The 11,525-nt window shown below is 36.5% G+C and overlaps 1 protein-coding gene across 1 annotated transcript in view; it reads right to left on the bottom strand.

Moving 5' to 3' along the window:
- Nucleotides 1-2,284, bottom strand: part of LOC107103125 (serine/threonine-protein kinase SBK1-like) — a 28,298-nt gene extending 26,014 nt beyond the window's left edge. Inside the window, exon 1 of the mRNA XM_015402659.1 lies at nucleotides 2,068-2,284. The gene's annotated coding sequence lies outside the window, so the exon portion shown is untranslated. The remainder of the gene's footprint in view (nucleotides 1-2,067) is intronic.
- Nucleotides 2,285-11,525: the final 9,241 nt, after the last annotated feature.

Here is an 11,525-nt window from a genome sequence, read left to right as displayed (position 1 = left end):
CGGGCCAAAAACGTGACTGTTAGGTTAACTGGCTTCTTTAAATTCTACTGTGAATGGTTGTCTCTGTGTTGCCCTGCGGTGGACTGGCAACCTGTCCAGGGTGGACCCCGCCTCTCGCCCATTAACAGCTGGAGATAGACACCAGCAACCCTCGCGACCCTAGCTGGGATAAAGCCTGTCAGAAAATGGATGCATAGATAGATGGATATATGTGCTTTCCATGTTTTCCCTTTTTGATCCATCTTTTACTAAAGCTGATCCCCCAATGTGAGAATGTCATTTCATTCCCTGAAACCAGAGGAGATTATTCCAACCACAGGAGCTCTTTCCCTTGGAAATCTTAGCTCCACCCGGCAGGGCGACCCAGCGGGCAACACCAGGCGCTCACAGAGCTGTGAAGCACATCAAGGCAGTCGGCTTCCACCAGCTCGGCCCGCAGCGCGTGCAAACAGAGGCTTTGTGGCAGCACATCACTGGATGCTCGGCTTTAAAGCCAAGCCGCCGCTGCCACTGTGAACCCCCTCACCCCACTACAGCAGGCGACGCTAGACCTTTTTGTTTGCTTTAATCTCACTCTCTTTCTTCTGCTCTGACACTTCCTGCTCTGCCTGCTGAGCCGAAGGGAGGAATCGGTTATTTCCAAGGGAATATATGGTGTCTAAGAGATTAAAGGTGGCATGATGAACAGAAAGAAAGGTCCAAAACCTAACTGATGACATTGTAAAAAAAAAACTCAAAGACATGATTTACAGCAAAAGAAGCCTCAAAAACCTAACATTTAGAGCCTGAAATGAATAAAAAGTGTAGCTTACAGTAAAGTGTGAAAATATAAGAGTAATACATCAGATCAGTCATTCAGAAGCTGCACTTTATATGGAATTCTAGCCAGAAAGGCTGACAATTTAAATTTAATCTCTGCAAAATGTGCACAAAAAAAAAAATTAAAAAAAACACATTCACCTCCTTTATTTTACTCGAAAGTCATTTGTTTTTTTGTTTTTGTTTTGTTTACATGATCAAATATCTGTTAAAAAAAGCTATTTTTCCAGAGGAAAATGTCTATGCCTCACCAATCAGGGCGCCAGTCGTTCAAGAGAGGAAAGAGCACTCACTTTTATGACCCTTTAAAGACCTGTGATAAAAATTTGCCTAAATATTAAAAAGCTAAAATCTCAGATTCATAGCTGCCAATAAATGAAATGACTATTAATCTTTCTTTCGGGGATTCTTGCTGTATTTGATTATATTCAGATTAAAATCTAAAATGCTTGGACAGCTTAAAGCTGAGCTACAGTGAAAAGTGAACAAAGATTCATTAAAATACTGTTTTATGAAACTTTAATTCTGCTCTGATACAGCAGATGTTAGGATAAATTTAATTGTAATAAATTCAAATATATTTATCTTAATAAAGTTTCCCATAGAACGTCCAGCTGTGGAATCTGAAAGGCTGAAACTTGAGCTTATTGGTCAAATAGTGAATCTAGTGAGACTGGAGCATTCCTGCACATTTGGTGGGTGTAATGCTGAGTACTGTCACACTGTGTGCAGACAGACACAAACTGCTGCACAAAGAGCTGAGCTGTGCAGACACAAAGCATGCATTATGTCCGCTCCAAGTGATGGACTGCATGCACCTGTGCATGTCTCTGGAAAGCAGAGAAGGGAAGTTCAGGTGTAAAGATGTTGATTGGTTGAATATTCCAGGGTAGAAACATGAATCCAGCCTCTGATGGAGGAGCTACAGCAGATCTATTGTTCTCCTTTATCACCTGGGGCATCACAAACTTTTACATTCCTGCTACAAAATGGTTTAATGTCAAAATTAGATTTATATTATTGAAAAAATAGATTAAATCGGGATTTTTGCTTTGACCCCAAACAATGGAGGGTTGTAAACATCAGTTTAGAGTGAGGCTTTGCTTTGGAGCAGCACAAAGACCCAGAGAGACAGAGATGCATCAAATTAAGCAGAACCTGAGCTGCAGGTCCTTTAAAGCCCAGCTGCAGACACAGAGGAGCATTTTAATCAGCTGTAAATAAAGGAGGAAAAACATCTGATTCTACCTTTCAGTTCAGGCTGCGGCTGTCAGTCCATCCAAGCGGCGCTCTGCTGCTCCTCTGACCGGGGACGATGCTCCTCTGACCGGGGACGATGCTCCGTCCTGCAGCCGCTGCAGCTTCGGCTGATCGGGGCTGAGACCTCAGCGGAGAACCGACTGTCTGACCGCAGATCAGCCTCACCGTCTGACCGCAGATCAGCCTCCCAGGAGCCGCTCTCTATTGTCCCCCAGCGGACCCGCCCACCGACTCTGAACAGCCAATCAGAATGCAGAGCGGCGGTGCGCTCCTCTGATAGCAGGACGCTTTAAACACCGATCAGGAATTTATTATTTCAACATGAAACTAGGATCAGGAGCTTCTTAACACAAGGAAATCCAATTTTACGAATATTCTTAAAACTTCAAATATTTACATTTTTTATTGACACATTTTATTATTTATTTAACTGAAGATTATTTGCCATGTCTTTAGAGCAGTGCACTTGTGCTCTGCGAAGGTTGCAAGAACCTGGTTTGTATGGAAGCAAATCGTTACCATATTTAAAATGAAAAAGCATTTTCAGAAATGCTTTTTCATTTTAAGAATGTGGCTTCATTGTTTGACTCATAAATTAAATTAGTAATCAATAATCCTGTTTGCATTTTCATTTTCTTCTTTAACACTCATCCTTTTACTTAATTAAAATGAAAAAGAAAAAGACATTTGAGATTTATTTTTCAAAATGTACCCCAGCAAATACATACCAAAATTCAAATTGAAATGTAAAATTTGGAAATGAAAAAGCATTTCCAGAAATGTCTTTCTTTCAGCAGTCTTAAAGAAGAAAGTTAAAATGCAAATATGATGATTGATTACTAATTTCATTTATGAGACAAATAATGCAGCCACATTCTTAAAATGAAAAAGCATTTCTGGAAATGCTTTTTTGTTTTAAATATGGTAACGATTTGCTTCCATAGGTTTGATCCCCACAAATATTCTTTAGGCATAATTAAAACCTTTAGGGAGATTAGTAAGGATTTGCTACAACTGGGTGATAGTAGTAGAAATGTCAGTAAAACATTTTTTATACAGTATTTTCCATGGGCGGTTCTAGACAGGGGCCAATGGGGGGTCAGTGCCGATGTAGATCAAGTCCTGGCCCCTGTTATGGCCCCTGCACTGAAGACATAATACTCAAAAAAATTCTTATGATGCACTGGAATAGACATGGTTACTGACAGGTCCTTTGGATCTATCTAATTTTTTTTCTTTACAAATTATGTTTTACTAATTATTTAACAACAATAAGGTGATAGCTTCAGTGGTATTGAGATAGGATCCCAGTTTTCATCTGCTAAATGATGTTTTTAAAACAAATAAAAAAAATGCAATAATTTTGACAGCTGAATTTATTGTCTTTTCTTATTTTCTTTATTTCTTATTCTGATTTTATAGACATTTTATAGGTCATTTTAACTTAAATTAAGTCAAAAACATGTACAATTCCTAAATTCTGAAAGTATATTGACCTAATAAAATATAATTTTAACTAAACCTAATTCAAAAGAAATTTTACTTCATGCAAATATATTTAAACCCCTTGTCCTGTTTTTTATTTCATGCTTTTCTGTGCCCCCCATGAAAACACGCTGGCCCCCTCCTGGCCCCGTGGTACATTTGGTCTAGAACCGCCACTGGCATTTTCAATCAATAACCTTTAATTAATTTATAAACCATATATACACCTCCAAGCAACCAAAGTAATACACAGGACCAAAAAAAAAAAAATAAATAAAAAATAAAATTTACAATAAAACAAAACCATAACACAGATGGATAAAACTATAAAAAAAAAAAAAAAAAAACCATAACACAGATGGATAAAACTATAAAAAAAAAAAAAAAACAACAAAAAAAACAAGTAAAGGAAAACAGATATACATTCATTTGCCAAGTTCAGAAATTGTGTCTTTTAAAGAGGTAATTTAAGGAATTATTCATCCATAGAGAGAAGCCAAATCTCTCTCTCTATGGAATCAAAAAGAGTTTTGACCTTAAACCTCCTCTGGGAACGCACTAGAGTAAAATCTATTATTGGCTGAAAACTCTGAAAACTGTTTTTGGTTGTTTCCAACTAAATGTAATCAATTTCCTTGTAGCACAAAACTAACACTGCTCATTACAGAATCATTAAAGTGGATTTCAAAGAGTTTGTTTCCCCTAAAGTCATTACTTTACAACACATGTAGTATTTTATGAGTTTTCATGCAAAGTGAACAAAAAAATAAAAAAATAAACACTTTGTCATAAACTATTCCCTTTCTAAGCTCCCCATAATGTGAATTGTTGCTTTCTTGAGAAAAAAAACACAAAACATGCTGCATTTGTTGCTATTTTTATTAAAAATAATGATATGTTGTCCATAGATGATAATTTTCTATATGGATGTATGAAAAGATTAGTGTTTTCCTGATCGATCCGTTTGTTTCCATTCGTCGTTAAAGTGATCTGATTTGTGAATGTTGTCGAGAAAAGGATGGGAAATAAAAATATGAGCACAAAGCAGAGCAAGCAGAATCCCCAGAGTCTCACTCTGGTAGAAAACAAATGTTTTTTTTGCTTTATTTAGAGCCTATTTTCAACACAGTGATCTCTGAATTGATTGTAGTCATGCAAAAAAACAACATTAGATGTGAAAATGTTGAGGACGGAAAACACTCTCAGAATGTGAACTGGTTTTGGATATACAGTATGTTTAAAGTTAAATGTCTGATACCTACACTTTGATTCTTTCGTACAACAGTTTATTTATGGAAGCAAAACAGGTTCATTTCTAAATATGACTAAACAATTACATTTTACAACAATTTTGTACCTGTGAGCAGGTAAACTTCTAAATCAAAATATGTCATTCCTAAACTTGTGAAAAGCGTGTTTTTGTTCTAAGATCCCAAAGCTTTAAGTAAGTTAATCCAGAGTTGCTTGTAGGCAAACTTTTCAGATGCCTACATTTACTTTTCCAATAGAGTTTAATGTCTCTGAATGCAGCATGGGGGCAAAAACAAAGCCCAGTATGTAAAAGATGGATGGATGGATGGATGGATGGATGGATGGATGGATGGATGGATGGATGGATGGATGGATGGATGGATGGATGAGGGATGATAGATGGATTGATGATGGATGGATGGATGTTTTTATAATCATCGTTTTAATTAATACGTTTTATTCTCTCTAATTATTCATGCTCATTTATATAATTATTTAATTACCGACCGCAGCAAGGTATGTTCCTCTGTTTGCTTTATGTTTCTTTATCCATGTACTTTAGTCTGAATTGTTTTGCTAATTAAATGTGTTGTATAAACAAACTCACCTTGCCTTTCTTTGTGCAGATCTTCTGCTATACAATTATTACAAAAACATCAGGAGTTTTCCAGTATCCTGGTGAGCCAAGGTTCTGATCCAGTCCAGAAATGTACTGTAACAACATCAATCTTCAAGAATACTCAGGAAACAAAATGAATGCAGCCTTCTGTGCATTTTTCTTTTTTTGTTCATTCAGTGTCAGTGTGGGTGCATATAGATACAAACCCTATAGAATGTGTAAATATCTTTATGCAATCATTCCTCTGGATCACAGAGAGCATAAAGGGCAGCAGCATCGACCAGCTCAGGATTGATTATTCTGCTACCGTCTTCACCTGCCGCCTGCCTCTGTAACCTGAACTCAGACCATCATTTTATTTCATGGCTCACTGACTCAGCGGCTGCGTCACCAAAAGCAGATTGCTATTCTGCAGGCAGACGAAGGAGTCTCGGACGAGACGGGGACGTAAAAGGAATGCTGATAACCAGCACATTGATTTGTGTTCTTTTGTGTTCGTCCATAGCAGCAGATTTCCTTCCAGGGGTAATTATGCGCATGTTTGTCTCAACTGTTTCAGACACAGTGGTCCTCATTCTGTCTGGGACAGGAACTGAAAAACCTGTTTATCCCTGCTTTTCTCCTGGGACACATGTCCTAGATCTAAGTAATTACAGGAGAACAGGTGTGAAAGGAGACACAGAGGGGGAGCAAGTGTAGTATTAAAGTACAAGAACAGTATTAAGTCTCATTTAGGTCATGAAATTATATTTTTTTAAAAACATCACTGAAGTACAAATGGGTGTAATTATAAATTGCTTTAAATTTTATATTTCATGCAAAAGGAATTAAGATCTGAAAGTGATCCAATAAAGACCTTGATTAGGTGTTTATAGTGTACAACAATAAAACAAATTATATTTTTTACATAAAAACAAGATTAAAGGTGAAATTTGCTGCTTTCAAATGATAATTATTCATCTCACACATATGGTATACTCACATAAAACCGGAGTTTTCTCCTCTGGAGCATACAGTTGTGAGTTTTAACAAAAATAAAAAGGTGAAGATCATCAGCTTAGAAAATTTACTTCTGCTGAACTTTCTGAGATGCTGACACAGGTGGCATCTGTCAGGATTTGGTTGTGGTGTGAGGACCCATATGCAGAGGCAGGGAGGCAGAGGTGAATTTCTTGTAGATTTAATGAAAAGGTCAACAGACAAATGAAGCAGGAATCCACAAATCCAAAAATAAATCCAACAAGAAAAAAGTTAAACCAACCAGAAAACATGGCGACATCAGGGGGGAAGAATATCACAAGGAGGAAGCTTGACGAGGAACCAGCACTGAGGAACTGAACAGAGGGTGAAACAAAGAGGACTAACGAGCAGATTGGGAGCAGGTGTGGACAGAGCAGGCAGGAAAAGAGCTAGAGAAAGAGGAGAACACAAGAGGGCAGCAGAGAGCAACAAATAAAAACCTGAAAACAACCAGAAAACACAACAAAATAAGAATTAAACCACTAAAACAAGAAAACATGGAGCAAAGTAAAACTAAGAACTATGACAGTATCAACAGATAACAATAGGTTAAACATATGGAGTAAGTTTTGTTCCATTATTGCTGCAAACAATATTTTGTGCAATAAAACAATACAGAAATAATGTTTGAAAAAGGTTTTGTGAATAACCTGTTTTATCAGACTTATTCTTTCCTTAAAAAAAAAAAACCTTTCCAAATGTTATTTTCCCATAAGATATTGTTTTATATTTTTTCAAAGTTCCATGTACGAACATGTTCTTTGCTTGCGACAATAATAAAACAAAATTCACTCCGTAAATATAGAGCATCTTATCTTTGTTTGGAAGATGAAAACTCAAAATAAATGTTCAATATTTAAAAACACCTGTAAATATTCAGTTGTTTCTGTCCTTTAAATGAATGCAGTTATGAAGGGATAGTGATCAAATATTTGCTCAGGTCTAAAAAAAGAAAAAAAAAAACAGTTTGGAAACAGATAATCCCAGATTTTGTTTATTATAACTTCCATCAGTCTGGCTCCCTCCTGTTCTAATCGGTCAAGTCAGAGGGTATATTCAACAAGAGTAAAATAGAGCTAAAAGACATAAGTTACTATGATTTAGCATTTTAGCAATTAAGATTCCAAAGTAATACAATATAAAGCATCCATCTTCTCCCTCTTAGTCCTTCTTAGACACACTCACACCTAAGGAGAATTTAGAGAAGCCAATTAACCTACCAGTGTTTTACATACTTTTAACATGTTTTGGTGGGAGGAAGCCTGAGTCCCTGGAGAGAACCCACACATGCACAGGGAGAACATATAAACTCCATGCAGAAAGGAATCGAATCCAAGACAACAGAGCTACCCACTGCTCCACCATGCAGCCCCACAATATAAACCAAAATGATATATATGAACAGCACCTATACAGATACAGATACCTGTGTAAAAAATAAAAAGGTACCAACTGAACTCTTGTACTTAAGTGGTTTTCTCTTTGTCTTCATCAGTATATAAAGGTAACAGGCTGGTCTCTAGGAAATAAGGAGTAGAAAGGACAGATATTTGTGTAAAAATGTAAGGAGTAGAAAGGACAGATATTTGTGTAAAAATGTAAGGAGTAGAAAGGACAGATATTTGTGTTCAAATGTAATTAAAAAGGGAAAAATCCTCAGAAAAAGTAAAACTTCAATAAAGTTCAGGCACAGAAAAAACTGCTAAGAAATTTGACAGCTATTAAAAACAGGTGAGTACAGTACCTCAATAATGTCCTTAAATCACACTAGCAGTACTTCACTATATTTGTTTTTCTTGTAAAAGTAAAAAGTAGCCACCTAGGAAATTACTCAAGTAAAAAAGTATTTGGTAAAAAGGATAATCAAGCACTGAGTAATTCATCAAGATATGTGATTTTTGTTTGCAAGTGATGTACAAATTTGGAATTTTTAAAGATTATGATAAAATAATCAAAACAAACAATTAATATAACTGAATTAAATTTAAGTCAGCTTGTGTACAAAAAGAGAACAATCATTTTGACATAAACTGTTTGTCTCTGTAGCACAAAACATTTTACTCCAGTTAGAGTAGTGGCATTTTATCAAGAAATTACTCAAATAAAAGTAAATAGTATGGCATAGTAAATCATATGTTTGTTAAAAAGTTATTCAAGTAAAAGTAACTGAGCAAATGTAACTAGGTAGTACTCATCGCTCACTGCTAAAAAAAATGCAGAGACAATTTAGGCAGAATACTGAAAATTGGTCTTTCTTTGATAGCGACACAGAAGGTGATGATCAAATTAACTAAGGACATGGTTTAAGAACTTCTAAACTGGCCTTTTTCTCTAAACCTCTTAGCATGAAGAGCTAAATCATGTAGAAAAGCTGAAGGAGGAGCTTTGAAAGCAGCAGCAAGGATCCAGGATTCTGGAGATTTACGCTTTTCTCTGTGCGCTCCAACCCTGTGAGATGTTATTGGAGAACGACATGTTTATCCTACAGTGAAAAGGATGTGCTTATTGATTATTAACAGTAAATAAATGCACTTAAATCAAAGTTTGGATTTTTCTAAAACCTTCAACTGGAAATGAAGAAGCAGCAGTAAAACAATTTATTTCACTTTCTCTCCTCTTTTATTTATTTGATGACAGTATTATGAAAGTGGCTGTAAGATTAAAAGATTAAATTTCTCTTACTAAAAAAGGTGTAAGTGGAAGATTTATTATTATATAACATGAATATGATAATGATAAAAAAAAATTCACTTCTGAGAAGTTTTTTTATGTTGTCTGTTTTGATGTACTGCTATAAAATCTGCTTTTTTTTTATCCTTACGCCATCCAAATATTTCTGAAATTTGATTTTTAAAAATATGAATTAAAAAAGGAAATTTTCCTTTTGTTACTGTGACATGAAGGCGTCCCCTGTCTTTTTTTGCCGGACTGTAAACAGGTTACGTCCTCGTTGCTCTGGGCTGACATTACAAACAAACTGTGTAGGAGGAGCACACCCAGAGTCCGCCTGCTTCGGTGTTTTTTCTCCTGTAGGAGGGCTAAGAGCGGATAATTAGCCGACTGTCGGCTCATTATTATAGCAACATGTTTGATCAATTCTCTTCAGGCTGGAAGTAATGAGGTCCCAGTGCTGGGAGGAAACAATGCTCCACATCACATGCAGCACAAACAAACATGCAATCTGTCATTAGGTTTAAAAAAAATGAAATAAATCCTCTAGCAATCCGGATTTAAAAGACAGTAGTATCAGTGATTCCTGAGGGATTTGTGCTTCACGTTTGCACTATTTACTGCCAGATAAAGTAAAAGCCCAAAGAACAGCTGGGACTCCTGCAATCAAGGTTACGGCAGCATTTTCCCAGAATGCCACACTGTGACATGAATCCCCACTAGATGCTCGTGTTTGGTTTTTTCTGATATCTTCAATCTGACCACGGCGTCAGACTCAGAGGAGCCTGTTTTAAAGCCGTCTGAAGGAGCTTCCTCAGACACTCAGACTCTGGTTCCAGATTTCTGGGTGCAGCAGTTGGAGGAAGAAGGTCTGCAGATAAACAGTCACTGGAAACGCTGCGTTATGGTGGATGAGAGCTTTGATGCTTGATCATCAAGACAAAGCAGTGGGAAGGCTTTGCAATGTTTAAATGCATGGACGCTAATCCAGACATTTTGAGTTGAAAAGGCTTCCTGCATGGGAAGCAAAACGTCTTCAAACTTGGAAAACAAAGTCCAGTGGTTTATTTTGTTATTTTGTTATCCTTTTTGGGAATTAAATGCATGGATTTCTCATTGTCTCCATTTGAGAGTAGCTGGTTCTCTCCAGTTACTCTAGCTTCCTTCTATAGTCTAATACCATCACACAAAGTTACCAATTCATTCTGAATTCCCCCTGCAGTGAAAATTGCATTTATTTCTGTAACTCTTTTCAACAAGTGAAACGCAACATATTGATGAATAAAACACAGACTGGCTAATTTGACATGACAATATTACATCAGACCAAAAAGCAACCTTTTGGTAAACAGGTGTGGGCTTATTGAATAATTTTTAAAGGTACTTCTAAACATACATTGTCACCGTCACAGCTCAGAACAGAGGACCCTATATTCTATTTACAACACACGTCATCTCAAGGCACTTTATAATTCAACCAGATCTTCCAGTCAGATTGATACAAAGTTTTCTATCTAAGGGAAACCAGTTGATTAAATCGACTCATTGACTCTTCAGCAATCCCTCACACTAAGCATGCTTATAGAGACAGTGGAGAGGAAAAACTCCCGTTTAACAGGAAGAAACCTCCAGCAGAACCAGGCTCAGTGTGAGCGGCCATCTGCTGAGGCCGACTGGAGAAAACAGACAGAGAGAAGCAGCCATACAGAAAATACAGAGATACAGCGACATGTGCCGTGAATTAGAAATATATGAATAAACTGAATTGAATTGAATCAATGCTGTGCTACTAAACTGGTGTGGTGCTGCTGCTCTATGGGACGGTAAAGAGGTCAACCATATAAAGAGCCTTCAGAAACTCAAACAGATCTCATTCTCAATGGGAGGGACTACCTCAGTAACTATGGTGACGGATTCACCTTCTACTACACCTAAGTTTTCAGGCTCCACCTCTTCTATGGAGGACATGGTTAGGATATAGATTTTAAAATAAGATCTTCAGTGTCTGCAGTATCCAAACCCCCACCTTCAATGGTCTCTACTAACTAACCCTTCAGTAAACACATATCAAACTGAAACACCTTGAACATGAATGTTTTTAACATAATTTCATTAAATGAGTCATAACTGATTATTTTACTCATACAATCCTTCTGAAATTGTCCTTAAATTCATATGTTATCAGTTTTAACCCTTTAAAGCCCGATCTAAGAATAAAACAAAACAGAAAATTACTTTTTTTTTGTTTGAAGTCCTTATTTGGCCTTTTAACAAATGTTGTAGAAATACATTTTTGATATTACCGTAATAATTTATTACTATGCGATAAGTCAAGATTATTTTTTGTGTAGTCTTCTACTGGCTGTTATCAGGTATATCTGATTGTGTACAATAGGATTTT

This window comes from Cyprinodon variegatus, unplaced genomic scaffold, assembly GCF_000732505.1.
Source record: "Cyprinodon variegatus isolate N-32 unplaced genomic scaffold, C_variegatus-1.0 Scaffold1380, whole genome shotgun sequence".
NCBI lineage: Eukaryota > Metazoa > Chordata > Actinopteri > Cyprinodontiformes > Cyprinodontidae > Cyprinodon > Cyprinodon variegatus.
The sequence above is the reverse complement of the archived record's forward strand: the minus strand, read 5'-3'. Positions and strand labels throughout refer to the sequence as shown.